Below are 20,528 nucleotides of genomic sequence, written 5' to 3'. Positions count from 1 at the left end.
TGTTGCCCTGACCTCAAGCAATCATCCTGCCTCAACCTCCCAAAGTGCGTGGATTACAGACGTGAGCCACTGTGCCCAGCTCACATTTTTTTTCTTTTTTCTTTTTTTGAGTTAGAGTCTTGCTCTGTCAACCAGGCTGGAGTGCAGTGGCACAATCTCGGCTCACTGCAACCTCTGCCTCCCGGGTTCCAGGCAATTTTCCTGCCTCAGCTTCCCGAGACTTCCTGGGACTACAGGTGGCCACCACCACACCTGGCTAGTTTTTGTATTTTTAGTAGAGACAGGGTTTCACCATGCATGTTGGCCAGGCTGGTCTCTAACACCTGACCTCATGATCCGCCAACCTCGGCCTCCCAAAGTGCTGGGATTACAGGCGTGAGCCACTGCGCCTTGCCACATTTTCTTTATATATTCATTTGTGGACACTTGTGTTGATTCTATATCTTGGCCATTGTGAATAATGCTACAGTGAACATAGGGGTGTGGATATCTCTTTGACATACTGATGTCATTCCCTTTGGATATATACCCATTAGTGGGATTGCTGGATCATATGGTAGTTCTACTTGCAGGTTTTTGGATTTTTTTGTTGTTTTTGAGACAGGTTCTCACTCTGTCACCCCAGCTGGAGTACAGTGGCACAATGTCAGCTCACTGCAACCTCCGTCAGCCTCCAGGTTCAAGTGATTCTCCCACCTCAACCTCATGAGTAGCTGGGGTTACAGGCGCGTGTCACACTGCCCGGCTAATTGTTGTATTTTTTGGGTGGAGATGGTTTCGCCCTGTTGGCCAGGCTGGTCTGGAACTCCTGACCTTAAGTGATCTGCCTGCCTCAGCCTCCCAAAGTGCTGGGATTACAGGCGCAAGCCACCGCACCCAGCCTGACTTGAGCACTTTTTCACATATCTATTGGCCATTTGTATGTCTTTTGAGAAATGCCTATTCAGTTCCTTTGTCTACTTTTTAAGTGGGTTGTTTGTTTTCTTGCTATTGAGCAGTTTTGAGTTTCTTGTATATCTGGAATATTAACCCCTTATTAGATGTTAAGTTTGCGAGCATTTTCTCCAATGCTGTAGGTTGTCTCCTAACTTTGTTGTTTCCTTTGCTGTGCAGAAGCTTTTTAGTTTGATGTAATCTTATTTGTTTACATTTTTGTTGCCTAGTTTTAGTTTCAGGTTTTAACAGCTAAGTCTTTAATTCATTGTAGGTTGATTTTTGAATATGGTATGAAATAAAGGTCTAATTTCATTCTTCAACATGTGGATATTCAGTTTTCCCAGCACCAAAAAGACATTCCTTTTCCCATTGTTGTGCTAATTGTTGAGAATATAAACATGAAACCCCAAGCTTGTCTTCTTCCTCTGAAAGCTCCTGTGGACCACACTGCCTTTTTCCTGCCCTTATGCTAGTGACACCCTGTCCTGAATATGAGAATTGGAGTAAAGCATTTCTTTGTTTTTTTGAGACGAGGTCTCTTGCCTAGGCTGGAGTGTAGTGGCGTGATCATAGCTCACTGCAGCCTCCAGCTCCTGAGCTCAAGCGATTGTTCCACCTCAGCCTCCCGAGGGCTTGGGGCTACAGGTGTGCACCGCTATGCCTGGCTCATTTTAAAAATTTTTGTAGACACGAGGTGTCTCTGTTGCCCAGAATGGTCTTGAACTCCTACTCTCAAGTGAGCCTTCTCTCTTGGCCTCCCAAAGTGCTGGGATTACAGGTGTGAGCCACCACACTCGGCGCTTAACCATTTTTAGGTGTACAGTTGAGTAGTATGAAGTGCATAGTACGTTCACATTGTTTTGCAGTCAATCTCCAGAACTCTTTTCAATTTGCAAAACAACTCATTAAAGAACTCCCTGTTCCCTTCTTCCCCTCTCCTGTGGCAACCATAATCCTATTTTCTGACTCTGAATACGTCATTTGCTTTTTCCCCCCCCCACCCCTGCTTGTTCCCACATAGATACTGATAGTCTTCAGCTCTTCCAGCTTTTGATTTTCGATTGTGCTATCTAGTTGCTATTTTTATGTAGCAATTCAGGAAGATCCAAAAACTATGCTTCTACCATTGCCCCCATCTCTTCCATTCACACCTGAACTTGCCACAATAAAGCTTTCACACAAATTGAAAACTGCTTTTCAAAGTCATGGGTGACTTCCATGTTGCCACGTCCATCGTCCTTACTTGACCTATCAGAAGCACGGGACACTGTGAACAGTTTACACTGCACTGCAAACCTTATTCAGATTTCATACACTCATCCTTACTTTTTGAAAGGGATTCCTCTTCACGTTGTAGAAGGAATGCGGGAGGCAGATAACTTGTCTTTTTAGTTCTTAGGTCTGTGCACCCACAGAGTCGCCCCTGTGGTGCCTTATCCACATACAACTGGACCTGATTTACTTCCTAACTCCATCTTCTGGGTCGGCCTTCCTTTACCATTTGAAAAAGCGTGATTGGGCCTGGCGTGGTGGCTCATGCCTGTAATCCCAACACTTTGGGAGGCCAGGAGTTCAAGACCAGCCTGGGCAGCATGGTGAAACTCTGTCTACAAAAAATACAAAAATCAGCCGAGCTTGGTGGCACGTGCCTGTAGTCCTAGCTACTCCAGGGAGGCAGAGGTTGGAGTGAGTTGTAATTTGTTCCTAACCTCCAAGCTGTCCTTGTTCATTCCTGGGTGCAGGCTGAACTAACTTTGGGAGGAACTTAGCTTATAGTTTGTTTTGTTTTGTTTTGAGACAGAGTCTCACTCACCCAGGCTGGAGTGCAGTGGCCCCATCTTGGCTCACTACAACCTCCACCTCCTGGGTTCAAGCGATTCTCCTACATCAACCTCCCGAGTAGCTAGGACTACAGGTGCATGCCACCACACCAGGCTAATTTTTGTATTTTTAATAGAGACAGGGTTTCACCATGTTGGTCAGGCTGGTCTTGAACTCTTGACCTCAAACGATCTGCCCACCTCAGCCTCCCAAAGTGCTGGGATTACAGGTGTGAGCCACCACACCCGGCCTATAGTTTAGCTTTGAAACAAAGATGGTACCAGGCCTTTCCCTGAACAAACTCCCTTTTGGCCTGGGAACTATAAACTGCCTTTGCAGGACTAACAAATTAGCTACAAGATTAGATATTATGGTTTAGGAGTCATGCAGCTGGAGGTGGCAAGATTCTAAACCCCCTCCAAATTGCTCCCCCAGATAACAGATATTTTGCAGACCCTGCACTTGATGGATCAGCTGTCCCTATCCAGACTGATAAACTGGTTCATCTGGTCTTGTGGCCCCCACCCAGGAGCTGACTCAGCGCAAGAGGACAGCTTCAACTCCCTCTGATTTCATCTGTGACCTAACCAATCAGTAGTCCCCACTTTCTGACCCCCTGCCCACCAAATTATCCTTAAAAACCCCATCCCAAGTCTTTAGGGAGACTGATTTGAGTAATAATACAACTCCAGTGTCCCGTACAGATGACTCTGTGTGGATTAAACTCTTTATTGTAATTCCCCTGTCTTAAATTGAGTCTGTCTAGGCAGTGGGCAAGGAGAACTTGTCGGGCAGTTACAGCATCTTAGATTTGTTCTTTGCCTCCAAGTTTTATTTTGCTTTTAGAACACGCTGCTAACTGACTCAGTCTTGGGCCTTCAATATTCTTCTAAAATTTGATTGAAAGGTGAACATTTCCCTCTTTAGTTTATCTCTTTCTGTACTTTATCAACTATCACAAGCCAGTTCATTAATACATGTGTCATCTTCCACATTGCTACAAGTGACAGTGTAATTGAGCAGCCAGTATGTAACTCAGGCCCCCTTTTCTCTAGCCCACAAGAGCAAGAGTAAGTTTTTCCTTCCTGTTTTAGGCTAGTGTTAGGCCTTTCTTGCATTGCTCTAACGGAATACCTGAGACTGGGTGCTTTATAGAGAAAAGGGGTTTATTTGGCTCATAGTTCTGCCGGCTCTATAAGCATTGGTACTGGCATCTGCTCGGTTTCTGGAGAGGCCTCAGTGAGCTTTTACTCATGGTGGAAGGTGAAGTGGGAGCAGGCACGTCACATGGCAGAACAGGAGCAGGTGGGGAGAGATACCACACACAACCGGATCTCATGAGAACTCACTATTGTGAAGACAGCACCAAGCCGTGCAGGATCTGCAACCATGACACCTCCCACCAGGCCCCACCTTCAACGCTGAGGATTACATTTCGATGTGAGATTTGGGAGGGACAAATATCAAACCATATGAAGACCTCCACCAACAGCCTTCTCACTGCTCTTCAGTCTTCTATGTGTTACTTGGTCCCAAACATGTAGCATTTGGCGTTAGCTTTTCATTCCAGTAGTATGTCACGTTCTGGTGTCAATTTTTATTCCAGTCCCCTATTACTGTGTAATGTCGACCTGAAAGAAAGAACTAAGGGCCAGGCATGGTGGCTCACACCTGTAATCCCAAGACTTTGGGAGGCCGAGGTATGAGGATCACTTGATCCCCAGAGTTTGAGACCAGCCTGAGCAACATAGTGAGACCTTGACTCTACAAAAAATTTAAAAATTAGCCAGGCATGGTGGAAAAAAAAAAAAAAGAACTAAGGCAAATGCATATAGGTAAAGAGTTTATTTGGGCCAAATTTGAGGATTGCAACCTGGGAAGCACATATATACCAAGTCCAGGAGGTGCTCCAAGTTGGGGTGGTTACAAGCAGATTTTAAGGAACAAAATGAGGAGATACAACAAGGTGGTCTCAGCATGTTCATATAGAAACACCATTAGTTAACAGAAATAAGCTAACAGATGATGAGCTAAGGAGTACAGCACTTCTTGGAATAGTCATCAGTTTGTGATTAACCCAGACCTGGAGTTCTTTATAGAAGCAGGAGGGGATATAGGAATTTCAGGAGAGTAACTGTGGGGTCTCGTGCCTACTCCCCTGTGGCCTGTGCTATTTAGTTCATCTCTATTTGTCTCTTTTGTCATCAGTAACAAATCACCCTAAAACTTAATGGTTTCAAACCACAATTGCTATTATTTGCTCATGGTTTGGGGGTGAAAAATTTGTGCAAAGCATGTTGAACATGGCTTATCTCTGTTATCTGGTGTCTGCAGCTTCAGCTGGCTGGCTTGAAAGCTGGGGGCTGGCAGAAATGCTCAACTAGGCCGAAATGGCTAGGCCTTGGTTCTCTTCTACATGTCTTTCTCCACATGCCTTCTGGGTTCCAAGAAGGAGCATTTCAAGAGGTGAAAGGAAGGTTTCTAAAACAGTTCCAAAGGCCCAGCCTGAAATTTACAGTATTACAGAATCTAGTTACAGAACTAGATTCTGTTGGTCAGAATTGGTTTAGGGTCAGCCCAAATTCAAGGAAAAGGGAAAGAGACTCCATCTCTTCTTAGGACAATGGCAAGATCACATTGCAAAAGACTGTGTGAGGTGTGAGATATTTCTGCTGCCATCTTTGGAAACACAATTTACCACACCCTCAAAATGGCTTCCCGTCTCCTCTGAAGTAAAAGTCAAAGTCTTTACAGTGGTCTACAAAACCCTGCATGACCCATTCCCTATCCCTGCCTCAACTACCCTTTGCCCACTCTGTTCCTGCATTACTGGCTCCCTTGCTGGTTCAAATCCAGGAGGTATGCTCCTCCTTCCCACTCTCCACCGCAGGCTCTCTGCACATACTCTTTCCCATACTGGATGCTTCTCCCTTGGATAGCACTTGGCCCATTCTGTCATTGTATCAGTCTGTTCTCACGCTGCTAATAAAGACTTACCTGAGACTGGGTAATTTACAAATGAAAGAGGTTTAATTGACTCACAGCTCCACATTGCTGGGGAGGCCTCAGAATCATGGCTGAAGGAGAATGAGGAACAAAGTCACATCTTACATGGTGGCAGGCAAGAGAGCGTGTGCAGGGGATTACCATTTATAAAACCATCAGATCTCATGAGACTTATTGACCATCATGAGAATAGCATGGGAAAGACCCAGCCCCATGATTCAGTTACCTCTTACTAGGTCCCTGCCATGACACACGGAAATTATGGGAGCTACAATTCAAGATGAGATTTGAGTAGGGACACAGCCAAACCATATCAGTCACCATCCTCACACTCTTCCTCAAATATGTATTACCTTTTCAGTGAAGTTCTCTCTGACGATTCTATGTAAGATTTCACCCTCTCCCTGAATTTCTTACCCTACTTTACTGCTTTATTGTTTTCTATAGTACTTATTACCATCCAGCCAACTATATACATTTTCTTACCTTTTCAGTTTGTCTTCTGTGACACTAAAATTCAAGCTCCCTGAGGGGTAGGGATGTGTTCACTCCTGTATCCCCAGTGTCTAGAATGATGCCTGGTACATAATAGGTGCTTAGTAAATAGGTGACGAATAAATGAACAAATGGATGGATAAAAGAAAGAAGGATTTGTGAATGGCACAAGTGAAAAACAAGACATTATAGTGCCTTGTGAAGGACTTTTAAATGCCAAATGAAATGTCTAAATTAAATTTAGGGAACGAGACATAGGAAAGGGTGATATATAGGTAGATGGTAGATGATATCCTTCTAGGCATATGTAAAGATAAAGATAGGTGCTGGAAAGAAGAGATTTGAGTATCTGAACTTAAAACAAATTATATCAAGGTTATGACAAACTGGGAAGATGTAATTACAGATAGAGTCCTGTTGTATTGCCCAGGCTAAAACTCCTGGACTCAATCAAGTAGCTGGGACTACAGACGCAAGTCACCACACCCAGCAATATATTTAGTAATTAAAATGCCTTATTATTTTTTTCTTTTTTTTTTTTTTTTTTTTTTTTGAGATGGAGTCTCATTTTGTTGCCCAGGTTGGAGTGCAGTGGTGCAATCTCGGCTCACTGCAACCTCTGCCTCCCAGTTTCAAGTGATTCTCCTGCCTCAGCCTCCTGAGTAGCTGGGATTACAGGTGCCTGCCACCAGGACCGGCTAATTTTTGTATTTTTAGTAAAGACAGAGTTTCACCATGTTGGCCAGGCTGGTCTCGAACTCCTGACCTCAGGTGATCCACCCGTCTGGGCCTCCCAAAGTGCTGGGATTATAGGTGTGAGCCACCACGTCTGGCTAAAATGCTCTTATAAACCAATAAGAATATAATAGGAAAACAGTTGGTTAAAAAAACCATGAAACTATCCTTTAATCTTACTAGTAATTAAGGAAATTTTGTTTCACGTATCAAATGGAGATTAATTTTCAACTAAGCACTGGAGACAATGTTGAGGAAAACTGCATTTTGTATGTTGTGGTGCAAATTGCCTGGCACATTTAGCAACATGTATCCAAACTGTTAAAAAATGACACAACTGGCCGGGCGCGGTGGCTCAAGCCTGTAATCCCAGCACTTTGGGAGGCCGAGACGGGCGGATCACAAGGTCAGGAGATCGAGACCATCCTGGCTAACACGGCGAAACCCCGTCTCTACTAAAAACACAAAAAATTAGCCGGGCGAGGTGGCGGCGCCTGTGGTCCCAGCTACTCGGGAGGCTGAGGCAGGAGAATAGCGGGAACCCGGGAGGCGGAGCTTGCAGTGAGCTGAGATCTGGCCACTGCACTCCAGCCTGGGCGACAGAGCGAGACTCCGTCTCAAAAAAAAAAAAAAAATGACACAACTTCTGACCTGGCAATTCCAATTTAAGGAATTTCCCTAAGGAATTAATACTAAATAGTTTCAACTATTTAGTTACAATAATATTCAAATAGAGTTCATAAAAGCAAAATAATAGAAATAATTTAAATTCACTTAGAACATCTATACATGGAAATGTTAACATAGCTAATAAATATAGTGCTGTAGAAAAATATCTTATTGAATGTGTACTGAATGCCTTGTAAAAAATAATTTAGATAACTGTTGCCAGGCGCAGTGGCTCATGCCTATAATCCCAGCTACTTGGGAGGCTGGGATAGGAAGATCTTGAGGCCAGGAGTTCAAGACCAGCCTGAGCAACATAATGAGACCCTGTCTCTAGAAAAAAATTGTTTTAAAAATTATCCAGGCATGGTGATGCACACCTGTAATCCCAGCTGCTCTTGAGGCTGAGGCGGGAAGATCCCTTGAGTGCAGGAGGTGAGTTCCAGGCTGCAGTGAACTATGATTGCCCCACTGCACTCCAGCCTCAGTGACAGAGGGAGACCCTATCTCTAAAACAAACAAACAAAACCTTTGTACAGTGCTATCCAAGTTATGCACACATGCATAAATGTACTCATGTGCGCACATGGACCCAAAGGAAATGTACCCAAATGTTCACCTACCATTCTCTCTTCACAGCGGCATCTCTTCCCTGCTTTTCCCCCCTCCATATTTTGGGAAGTTTTCTAGTAGGAGCAGCCATGTCCTTTCCGTACAACTCTCCTGTCATAGCTTCAGTTAATTGATCCAAGAGTGGACTTTCCATCTAAGCTGGACAATCAGTGTCTTTCTGGAAATTTGGACTTGAGACTGAAAGAATGCACTTTGCACTTCGAGATGGCTGCTGTCTTGAACCAAGGAGTTTGGAAACTTAAAAGATGTTGTTAGTGACTGTTTTAGCCTCATTGACATAGAAAGAAAGCCAATTTGCAGAAAGATAATAGGATTAAAACAGCTGTGCAGAGGATCAATTGTGGAAGAGAGGAGAGGGAGGGAAAGGGTAAGAATGAACGGACTTCCTGGATTTCCTTATTATGTTCCAGTCTGCAACTCTAATCCATTCTAGAGGCCCAGCTTAATAAAATAATAATGATAGCCAATGTTTATTGAGCACTTAGCATGTGCCTGGCATAATTCTCACAATGATCCTATGGACGTTACTGTTCTAATCCCCGTTATGGACATGGAGAAAAGGCAAACTTTTCTTAACATCCTTACTAATTTGCTTTCACAGAAACTGCCAGATCTTTCCTCTCTCCCCAGTTCCCTTTCCCACCTCCTCTTTTCTTCACTGCCTCTCCTCCCCACAAGATCTTCCCCTTTAGGTCAATCTTTCCTTTCCATATGCAGTGCTTTCTCTGGGCTTCTTTATTTGTGTAACCATTATATCAGTAAGGAATCGCATTTGATGAATGGACCACAGGAACTTAAACACCTGGGATGTTGATTCAGCAGCTCAAGGACGTCAGGTCAAAGATTATGGTGGATTTCTGGTTTGCCCTTGTGGCCCCCAGGAGCTGCTTTGCCAATCCATCTGATCTGCATTCCAGTCAGAAGATTTGAGGGCACTGGGCTCCCTGGAGCATGTTTTAGGGCAGGAAATATCAAGATGAGTCTGGAAATATCTTCTTATTGCCAGAAAACAAACATAAAGATCCTTGGAAGATGACTAAGTTATGTCTAGTCATAAGTTTTATCTAGAAATAAGTTTTGTAACCATTATAGTATTTTGTGGATATTTTTCTGCTCTTTATGGTAAATAAAGAGACTGATTCATTAGACTCAAAATATTAGTAAAAATTTATAAGATACTGATAACTAAGTTTGAAATAGTGTTCAAATATTTTAATTGCTATAATTTATTAAATTTGTAGGGTTAAACTTTTTAAGCTCAGCATGTTTTCAGTGTTTAAGATTTTGCTTTATTGTTTTTTTCCTCGAGAAATCAATTAAAATTAGATTGTGATTTGAAATGTCTAAAACTTAATTTTGAAAGTTTGATAAATATTTGGGAGTACTTTATCAAACTTACAAGTCAGTTAGGTATTCATCAAAACCAAATAAAAGTAGATAATAAAATATTAACAAAATTGATTTATAAATTAACACAAGTTTAGTCTTCAAAATTAAGTTTTAAAATATACAATTTAAATATATAAAATATAAGTTGAAATTAAAGGGAATATTTGTTTCAATGCATAAAGGCTCCCTTCAGACATAAGAAAAACTCAGTTGACATTTTGGAGGTAGGTGGTATCAGTTAGTGTCAGCTAGGTTATGCTGTGGTAACAAGCAACTCCAAAACCCTCAGTGGTTTACAATTACTAAAGTTCAGTTCTTGCTCACATTACATGTCAATTATGGGCTACCTGTAGCTTTGCTTTAGGTTTTCCATCCTGGAACCAGCAGTCTCTATTTGGGATATTGCTGGTTTCATGGAAGAGAGAATGAACATAGTAGAACCGCAAGATGAATCAGAGCTTCTGCTTAGAAGTGGCACACATCACTTCTGTTATCATTGCATTGGTCAAAGCAAGTCTCATGGCCACTCTTGAGGCCAACGAGGTGAGGATATGTAATCCTCCCACAAGAAGGGACACCTCAAATCACATCTCTAAGGCTGATGCAATGAAGTAGAGAAGTATTATTTTCCCCAGGGTGGGGCAGCAAATATTTTGAGTAACAAAATCTACTGTAATGGGGAATAGGAGGTTTTTAAAAAATTCTTACAACTTTGTTTTCTTCCGTGTCACAGAGGCTGTCAGTATATCCTAACATAGAAGTGATTGTGATTGTGTCGGGGTGTTGGAATTATGGTGATTTTAATCTTCTTCTTTGAAAGTTTTTGACAATGAGCATATATTAATTTTGTAGTCAAATTAAAATTTTTTAATTAAAAATTTAAATTATACCAGGCATGGTACCTCATGCCTGTAATCCTATCACTTTGGGAGGTCAAGGTGGGAAGATCACTTGAGCTTAGGAGTTTGAGACCAGCCTGGGCAACATAGTGAGACCCCGTCTCTATTTTTATATAAACAAATAGGCAAAAATGTTGATGAAAAATTTTTTGTAACCAAATTAAAATTTATAAATTTTGTTTGTACAAAAAAGGCAGTGGATAACGAACTAGTTTTTAATATAGGAATGGTAGTATATATAGAACAGTATTTTAGAAAAATACATCTCACAACATTGAAGAAGAAAGTGCATATTAGAGATTTTGTGTTTTAGATATATCTCAATCTGTCAGTTTTGAAAGAATGTGGCTATGAAATGGAGTGTGTTTGTTAAAGAAATAAGTAAATCAGTAAATGAATGTTGGTTTGTTGGGTGGAGAAAGGCTTAGAAGCATCTTGCACTAAAAGATACATTCGTTTGTGGTTATCTGGCTGATGTCATGAAATTCTGACTTATACCACCGGGGAAGATTACATTTCTCTTTGGCAGGAAACTTCAAATTTAGTACAGCTTGGACCTCACTGCATAGTCATAGTAAAAACTTTTGTACTTAATTGACTCCTTGTTCGCTTCTGGCTTTATAGTGGCCTTCCTGATGAACTAGCTTTTTATAATCCAAACTGGATCTGTGCCTACTTGATTGTTTCTGTCCCAATTCTATTTGGTGGTTAAGACTGAATCAGATTATCAGTTCCTCCTTCTCTCTTTTTGACTTTCTGTGTATTCAACTGAATTTTCGTTATAATGACTCCAAAGTACTCTTCTCTTCCTTTGTCTTGTGGTCACAAGAAAAATCACAAGATCACATTGATGGATGACTCATGAGCTCCTCATCTTTCTGATAGAGTCTCTGAACTGAACCAGCTTGAGTCTAGGTTTGCAGGAAGGCTCTTGATTCAGCCTTGTGATTCTGATGAATAGATGGCCGTAGAATTTATCTCTCTCTCTCTCGATCTTGCTTTTCTTTTGCAACTAATATAACTTTATTTACATCGATTTTCCTCCCTACCCAACCCACTGCATGTCCTTTTCTTGACCCAGGTGATGACATTTCTTAAACCAGTTTACTATTCTCCATATCCGAGGCTGCTCTTGTAGGTCACCACTGTAACTCCACAGTTAATGCAGCAACTGCCCAGCTGAGTCTTCCGTCTTCCCATCAGACATCCTGAATCCATTCCAGTCACGGTGAGCTTTCAATAATGCAAATCAAGTCATCAAGGTCATTCCTGTGTAGAAAGCCCATTGCCTTCATCATATACTTATGGCTTTCAAGTTCCTTCATATCTAGTCTCTGTCCACCTTTCTAGCCTACCTCCCTGTACTCTCACTCCAATATACCTCATGTCAACCAGATACTATTTTTGGTCTCCTCAAATGCCTTTCCTTGACAGTGAACCTAGTTTCTGCATGAAACACTCTTTATTACCCTATTTCTATCAAACTCCCTGATTTTCAAGATTCATTTCAGGCAGCATGCTCTCTAGGAAGCATTTCTTGGCAGCCTGATCCTCAGCCCAGCCTCTGATCTGATTTAGGCCATAGATTGAGCATAACATGTTTCACAGTATTGTAATTATTCATTTATATGGTGGTATCTCCTCACATTGAGGGTAGAGATTGTGGTTTTGGTTTTTGTGTTTGTTTTACCATTGTATACCTAGCATCTAGCATAAGGTTGGGATGTATAATTGCTAAATGAATGAATGGATAGATGCCTACACAAGGAAAATCTCTCACTAGACCATGTTGGTCAGTAACAGGTACTGGGAGGCACAGAGTCTAAGAGTCTAGCATGTGACACATGACCGCTGTCTCACTGTGCCATCAGGAATGGAGTGGACCCCTATAGGGATGTCTGTCCCCCTACATGTTTGGTGGAACCATCCCCCTTCTCTCCCCTCCCCTCCACATGGTGACAGGGATGGGCTCCTGATAGCCATGTTCATAAACAAGACTACCTGCAACTACTCCCCACCCTGGGTGGGAGCTGAGCACTGTTAGTAAATTGATCTTGGATGGTGCATGACCCAAGGTGGTTCGGTCTGTGTCCTTCTCCAGGAACTTGGAATCAGGACACACAGAGAGTTGTCTCTCTGCAGGTGACAAGATAAGCACAGGTCCTGTCCATGGTCATATTTTTGGCCATTTGGACCAGAGAACCCTGTTTGCAAGAAGACAAGATTTCTAAGATCTGAGAGAGAGCAGGCCCTGATTGCTTTTCCAGACTCTGGCTCTAGGGTCTTCCCATGGCCGCGCTGCTTTCCTGAGCTTGAGGTTGCATGAAGCACTCCTATATCCTTACATGAAATTTCCTTGTATTTAAGCCCTAAATCTCCCTGAAATACAAGGACTGTGGAAATAAATGAAGACCACCCAAATGAGAAAAAACAAAGCCTACTATAGAGAGCTTGCAAGGTAGTTAGCCACCATCACTTGTGTTTGGCAGACACTTAAAGGCAGGCAGAGATGTGGAAAAGCCTTGTAGTAGAAAAAAGGGAAGACTCTGGGCGTGCCCTGAGACTGTTGGCATGGGGAAGCTGCAAGTGGGCTAACTAGAAGGACGGCGTGCTATGTGATTGGTTAGGGTTGCCCATTTGACTTTCTCTGGTTAGTCTAAAGTTGGAGGTAAGGGCAAAAACTAGGGGGGCTGTCAGTTTATTAATCAAGTCCTGGCCATTCGGGACCCATTGCTAAGGGGGTTATTGCTTTGCTTCCTGGACTGGTTACTGCAGATGATGTGTTGGCTTCCCAGGCTAGTTGCCACAGATTGCGGGTCAGGGTTCGATTTTGATATCTAGTCTGGCCATCTGCATATTCAGTATCTCATGACAATACCTCTCTCTCCTTCCTTCACTGGGAAGCTTTGTAAAACCTTCTGACATTTACCTGGCTAAGTGCATAATATGTGCAGGAACAGTTTCAGCTTTTGGAAAGGGAGGATGTTTTAGAACAAGAGGCACAGAAACAAGGATATATGTGCCAGGCCAAGAAGCATTATTCCAGGACACGATATCAGAACAAGCTACCTTCCCTTTCCATAACTTCCAGGGCTGGTGGAAAGGGGAGGTCAATACTGACGGACCCTGAACATTCTCAGGCGCCAGGACCCACTGGGAGAGTGAAGGTGAGCACATTGGGCTTTGAAGTCATTCTGCTCAACTTTGTTTTCCTTGACAGCAGCTCCACTTCTAAGCTTTGGATTTGGGGGCTGGTCAGATGGGGAGCTGGATCATCTCTGTTCAAAGAGCTGCAACTGATGCCCAGACTATGTCGTGTCCTCACCATAAGGGCAGGAAGCTCCCTAACAGACAACTGAGCACAAGGAACTGAGCAAATGTAAAGACAAGAGCATATTCAGATATCGTCAGTTTTTATTAATAAAAAATAAGTGAGGAAGCTGGGCATGCTGGCTCACACCTGTAATCCCAGCGCTTTGGGATCCTGGGATCCTCCCAGCTGAGATGGAAGGATCTCTTGAAGCCAGAAGTTTGAGACCAGCCTGGGCAACATAGTGAGACCCCATCTCTATATAAAAAGAGAATGGTGGCATGTGCCTGTAGTCCTAGCTACTCAAGAGATTGAGGTGGGAGAACTGCTTAAACCCACGAGTTTGAGGTTATGATGGGCTATGATCGCACCACTGCACTCCAGGCTGGGAGAGTGAGACTCTGTCTCAAAGAAAAAAAAATGATGACAAAACAGATTTAGAGAACGTATTAGTTTTTTTATTTCTGCTGTCACACATCACCACAAATTTAGCAACATAAATTTATTAGTAGACAGTTCTGTAGTCAGAAGTCCAGGCAGGCTTGCATGAGTTCTATGCTCAGGATAGCACAGGGCTGAAAATCAAGGAATTGGCTGGGTGGAGCTTTTACCTGGAGGCACCGAGAAGAATCTGCTTCCAAGCTCATTCCAATCATTGGCTGAATCCAGTTCCTTACGGCTGTAGGTCTGAGGTTTCTGTTTCCTTGCCAACTGTTAGGCAAGGGCCACTTTCAGTTCCTTGAGGTATTCCTTCTCATGCGGTCCCGCCATCTTCAAGCAGCAATGGCACTTGAGTCTTCCTCATACTTCAAATCTCTCCAAATTCCTCTTCTGTTGTGTAAAGGGCTCTTGTGATTAGATCAGGATCACCCAGATCATCTCCATATTTTAAGGTTGACTGACTTGAAACTTTAATTACATTTGCAGAATCCCTTCACAGGAGTACCTAGATTTGTGTTTAATTAAATAACCAGGGAACAGGAATCTGAGGGAGGCTGTGATGGTTAATACTGCGTGTCAACTTGATTGGATTGAAAGGATTGATCTTGGGTGTGTCTGTGAGGGTGTTGCCAAAAGAGATGAACATTTGAGTCAGTGGGCTGGGAAAGGCAGACCCACCCTTAATCTGGGTGGGCGCAATCTAATCAGCTACCAGCCCTGCTAGAATATAAGCAGGCAGGAAAATGTGAAAAGAGAGATGGGCCTAGCCTCCCAGCCTACATCTTTCTCCTGTGCTGGATGCTTCCTGCCCTCAAATACCGGACTTCAAGTTTGGACTGGCTCCCCTTGCTCCTCAGCCTGCAGACGGCCTATTGTGGGACCTTGTGATCGTGTGAGTTAATAAACTCCCCTTTATATTTATATATTTATATATATATATTCCATTAGTTCTGTCCCTCTAGAGAAGCCTGACTAATACAGAGGTCATCCCTAGAATTTGTCCTACTACAGAGAGATTGCAATTTACACCATACGGGAATTGTGAATAGAACAAAATGTTTGCACATATGTTGGGTACTGTGTAATTGTTATTTGGAGGTGGAGAAAGGGGGTGAACATTTCCTGACTGATATGGTTTGGATGTGTGTCTCCTCCAAATCTCAGGCTGAAATGTGATCCCCAGTGTTGAAGGTGGAACCTGGTGGGAGGCATTTGGGTCACGGGGCAGATCCCTCATGAATGTTTGGTGCCCTCCCTGAGGTAATGAGTGGGTTCTCACTCTATTAGGTTCACATGAGAGCTAGTTGTTTAAAAGAGCTTGGCATCTCCTCCCCTCTCTCTTTTTCTCTCTGTCACCATGTGACACACCTGCTTCTGCCGTGATTGGTAGTTTCTTGAGACCTCACCAGAAGCAGATGTGGGTGCCATGCTTATACAGCCTGCAGAACCATGAGGCAAAATAAACCTCTTTTTAAAATGAATTACCCAGTCTCAGGTATTTCTTAATAGCAATGCAAAATGGATTAACACACTGACTATAGGTTAGTTGTAAAATAGATCCAAAAAGTGTATGATATAGTTTAGTTGGCCCCTCCAAATCTCATGTTGAGATATAATCCTCAGTGTTGGAGGTGGGGCCTGGTGTTTGGGTCATGGGGGTGTTTGCCTCATGCCTTGGTGCTGACCTTGTGATAGTGAGTGAGTTTTTGTGAATAATCAGGGAACAACAATCTCAGTGAGGTCATCCTGAGATTCTTCACCACCACGCCCACTCTCACTCTTGCTTCTGCTCTGCCATGTGAGATGCTTGCTCTGGCTTTAAGTAAAAGCTCCCTTAGGCCTCCCCAGAAGCTGAGCAGATGCCAGCACCTTGCTTGTGCAGCCTGCAGAATCATCAGCCAATTAAAACTCCTTTCTTGGCTGGGCACAGTGACTCATGCCTGTAATCCCAGCACTTTGGGAGGCCGAGGTAGGCAGATCACCTGAGGTTGGGAGGTCAGGACCAGACTAACTAACATGGAGAAACCCTGTCTCTACTGAAAATATAAAATTAGGCAGGTGTGGTGGTGCATGCCTATAGTCCCAGCTTCTCCGGAGGCTGAGGCAGGAGAATCACTTGAACCTGGGAGGCGGAGGTTGCAGTAAGTCGAGATCGCACCATTTCACTCCAGCCTGGGCAACGAGAGCGAAATTCTGTGTCAAAACAAAACCAAAAAAAGCCCCCAAAACTCCTTTATTTACAAATTACCCAGTCTCAGGTATTTCTTTATAGCAATGCAGGTATTTCTTTTTTTCTTTTTTTTTTTTTTTTGAGTCAGAGTCTCACTCTGTCCCCCAGGCTGGAGTGCAGCCTGAATCTTGGCTCACTGCAACCTCTGCCTCCTGGGTTCAAGCAATTCTTATGCCTCAGCCACCTGAATAGCTGGGATTACCAGCATGTGCCACCACACCTGGCTAATTTTTTGTATTTTCAGTAGAGATGGGGTTTCACCATGTTGGCCAGGCTGGTCTCAAACTTCTGGCCTCAAGTGATCCACCTGCCTCAGCCTCCCAAAGTTCTGGGATTACAGGTGTGAGCCACCACGCCCAGCCATGGGTATTTATTTAAAGCAACTACATTATAACCTAATATGGTATATGGGCTTATTTCTCATTTGCAGGAAAGTCCAAGGCAGGCATTAAGGTTGATAGATAGCTTTCCTCTACCTAGTAACTCAGGCATCCAGGCTCCTTCCATGTTGTAGATCCCCAATTCCCTAGAGCCTGTCACCTGCATCCAAGTGAAGCAAGACAAAAGAAAACATGGAGGAGGCATATCTGTTCTTTAAGCCTTCGCCAAGAATAGGTACTATAACTTAGAACCATATCCCCTTGGTGAGAACTAGTGTGGCTGTGCCTGGCTGCAAAGGGTGCTGGGAAATACAGTCTAGCTGTGTATGAACAACAAGAATAAATGGATTGGTGAATAGTAGCGGTCTCTGCCTCAATCTACCATGAGCTGGCACTTTACATAATTATCACTGAATTAACACCACAACCCTGGCAGGTACATCCCCTCTTTATAGAAGAGGAAGTTGAGATCCACAAAAATGAAGTGACTTGCCCAAGGTCCCACAGCTATTATGTGGAAGACCCAGGATTGGACCCTAATCCTGTTTAATTTCCAAACTCTTACTCTTTCCAGTATTACATATTGACTCCTAGGTAGCAAGCGCCTGCCTAGGTTTGACTATAATTTGATTGCTATGGTTGAGTCAGAATTACCAAAGGGGGATATTTAAAATGGTTGGTTCCTATCCCCACTCTACTGAAGCTTTGTTTAACCAGCCTGGTAGAGGCCCCAAAATGTGCATTTAAACAAGCTCTCTGGGTTATTCAGATGTGCTGTAATGTTTGTAATATGCCAGAGCAGCTTTCCCTTCTGGGATGAGGAAATCATTAAGGTAAATTCCCAGTTGTAGTCTGGAAAAGTCCCCCTCTCTGGGATTTGGGATCTTAATCCATTTATGAATTTCTGGAACTTCTCCAGCGTAGCTGACCCCCCTTCTGTAGGAATGACATCATATGGAGGGATTCAAAGAATGGTAACAACAGTGCAGTGAGTGCAATTAGTTCTACGTGCCTGCCCAGGTGGCCTATTCTCTGCTGACAAACCCACCCAGCTGATCCCTGCACTGCTCAGGTTGGGGTCACTATTGGCTGCTTCTAATTCCCTTCTTTAGATCCCTGTGGAATCTTACATAATTGGTGATACTGGCTGTCTAGGCCACTTGTTCAGCCAGTTTGTCACCTCACCTTCACTAAGGATGGACTGTTTGCAGACTTGTGCTAGACTTGTGAAGCAAGCAGAGATAACTCCTGCTCCTAGGAGCTTGTAGCCTAGCGGGGTAAACCTACCGTTAGTAATGAGAGCTACCAATTATCGAGTATTTTAACATATTAGCTTATTTAATTCTATCAAACAACCCCAGGCATAGGCATTATTGGCCCTTTTCCAGAAGCTGAGGTTCAAAGATGTTAAGTAACTGAATCAAGGTCATCCAACTAGTGAGTGGTGGTGGGGCTGGTATTGGAATCCAGGTCAGTCTACTTCTAAAGTCCATGTTCTTAGGTACCCCGAGTAGTGGACCAAATGTTGGTGTAATGGACTGAATATTTATGTCTCCCCAAAATTTATATGCTGAAATCCCAGCCCCCAAGGTGATGGTATTTGGGAGATGATTAGTTCATGAATATAGAACCTTCATGAATGAGGTTGGGTGTAGTGGCTCATACCTGTAACCCCAACACTTTGGGAGGCCGAGGCGGCTGGATCGCTTGAGGCCAGGAATTTGAGACCAGCCTGGCTGCCTGGCCAACATGGCAAAACCCCGTGTCTACAAAAATAAAATAAAATTAGCTGGACATAGTGGTGTGTGCCTGTAGTCTCAGTTACTCAGGAGGCTGAGGTGGGAGGATCACTTGAGCCTGGAAGGCAGAGGTTTCAGTGAGCCAAGATCGTGCCACTGTGCTCCAGCCTGGTGGCACAGTGAGACTCTGTCAAAAAAAAAAAAAAAAAAAAAAGAGAGACTAGAAGCCTTATAAAAGAAAGAGCGATCCCTGGCTCCTTCCACAATAAGGACGTAGTTAAAAGACCTCACCAGACACTACAGCTTCCAGTGCCATGATCTTGGACTTTCAAGCCTCCAGAACTGTGAGAAATAAATGCTTGTTGTTTATAAGCTACCCAGTATCTGGTATTTTGTTATAGTTGCCTGAACAGTCTAAGATAGATGGTTCCCAAAATGATGTCCATATCCTAATTTCCAGAACTGTAAATGTTAACTTTGCAGATGTAATGAAATTAGGGATCTTGATTTGAAGAGATCACCCTGGATTAGCCAAGAGATTTTTTTTTTTTTTTTTTTTTGAGATAGAGTCTTGCTCTGTCACCCAGGCTGGAGTGCAACGGTACAGTCTCAGCTCACTGCAACCTCCGCCTCCCAGTTTCAAGAGATTCTCCTGCCTCCGCCTTCTGAGTAGCTGCAATTACAGGAGCCTGCCACCACGCCCAGCCAATTTTTTCATTTTTAGTAGAGATGGGGCTTCACCATGTTGGCCAGGCCGGTCTCAAACCCCTGACCTCAAGTGATCTGCACACCTCAGCCTCCCAAAGTGCTGGGATTACAGGCGTGAGCCACCGTGCCCAGCATGACAAGTGTTTTTATAAGAGACACACTGAGGAGAAAACAGACACAGATGAGATGATAAGAAGACTAGGTAGAAATTGGAGTGGTGCAGCTACAAGCCAAGGAATGCTGACAGCCACCTTGGCTTGTAGCTGCACCAGCTGACAGCTGAGAGAAATAAGTAATAGATCGCCCCCTAGATCCTTCGGAGGGAGCAAAGCCCTGACAACATAGTACTTTCAGACTTCTGGTCTCTGGAACTGTGAGAGAATAACTTTCTGTGTCGTAAATCCCTGGCTTGGGGTCATTTTTTTTTTTTTTAATAGCAGCCTCAGGAAGACTAATACATTCTCTTTGTTTTATAAAAGCAAAACCACAAGGCAGCATATAATTCAAGGCTGAAGGAGTGTGGCATGCTGACAGACCGTAAGAAAAACTGAATATCAGAGAAAGACACCAAATCGAGTCAGTGGCTTTGTGTGATTATCAGTTAGTATGTGTCCCTTTCTCTTGTGTCCAACTTACATCATCACCATCACCTATTATTGAGCACTTAATATGTGCTAGGTCCCAAGCTAAATGCTTTGCCTAGATCACCTCAGTTAAACCTCGCACTCATTCTATGAGGTAGGTGCCAGTATTTGCCTATTTTACAAATGAAGAAACTGAGGCTCAGAGAAGTGAGGTCCCATCTGCGGTTGGACAGTGAGTAAACAGCGGAGTGAGGACCAGAACTCAAGTGTGTCTTACTGCAGACTCTTGGCTTACGTGGTTCCTAGCCATCTCCCGTGTTAGTTTGTTCTTCTGCATATGCTTAGTCACTGTAGTTAAGAGCTCTGGGCCAGGCGCGGTGGCTCACACCTGTAATCCCAGCACTTTGGGAGGTCGAGGCAGGCAGATTGCCTGAGATTGGGAGTTTGAGACCAGCCTGGTCAACATGGCAAAACTCCGTCTCTACTGAAAAATACAAAAAATTAGCCAGGTATGGTGGCACTCGCCTGTAATCTCAGCTACTTGGGAGACTGAGGC

Source organism: Papio anubis, chromosome 5, assembly GCF_008728515.1.
Source record: "Papio anubis isolate 15944 chromosome 5, Panubis1.0, whole genome shotgun sequence".
Taxonomy (NCBI): Eukaryota; Metazoa; Chordata; class Mammalia; order Primates; family Cercopithecidae; genus Papio; species Papio anubis.
The sequence above is the reverse complement of the archived record's forward strand: the minus strand, read 5'-3'. Positions refer to the sequence as shown.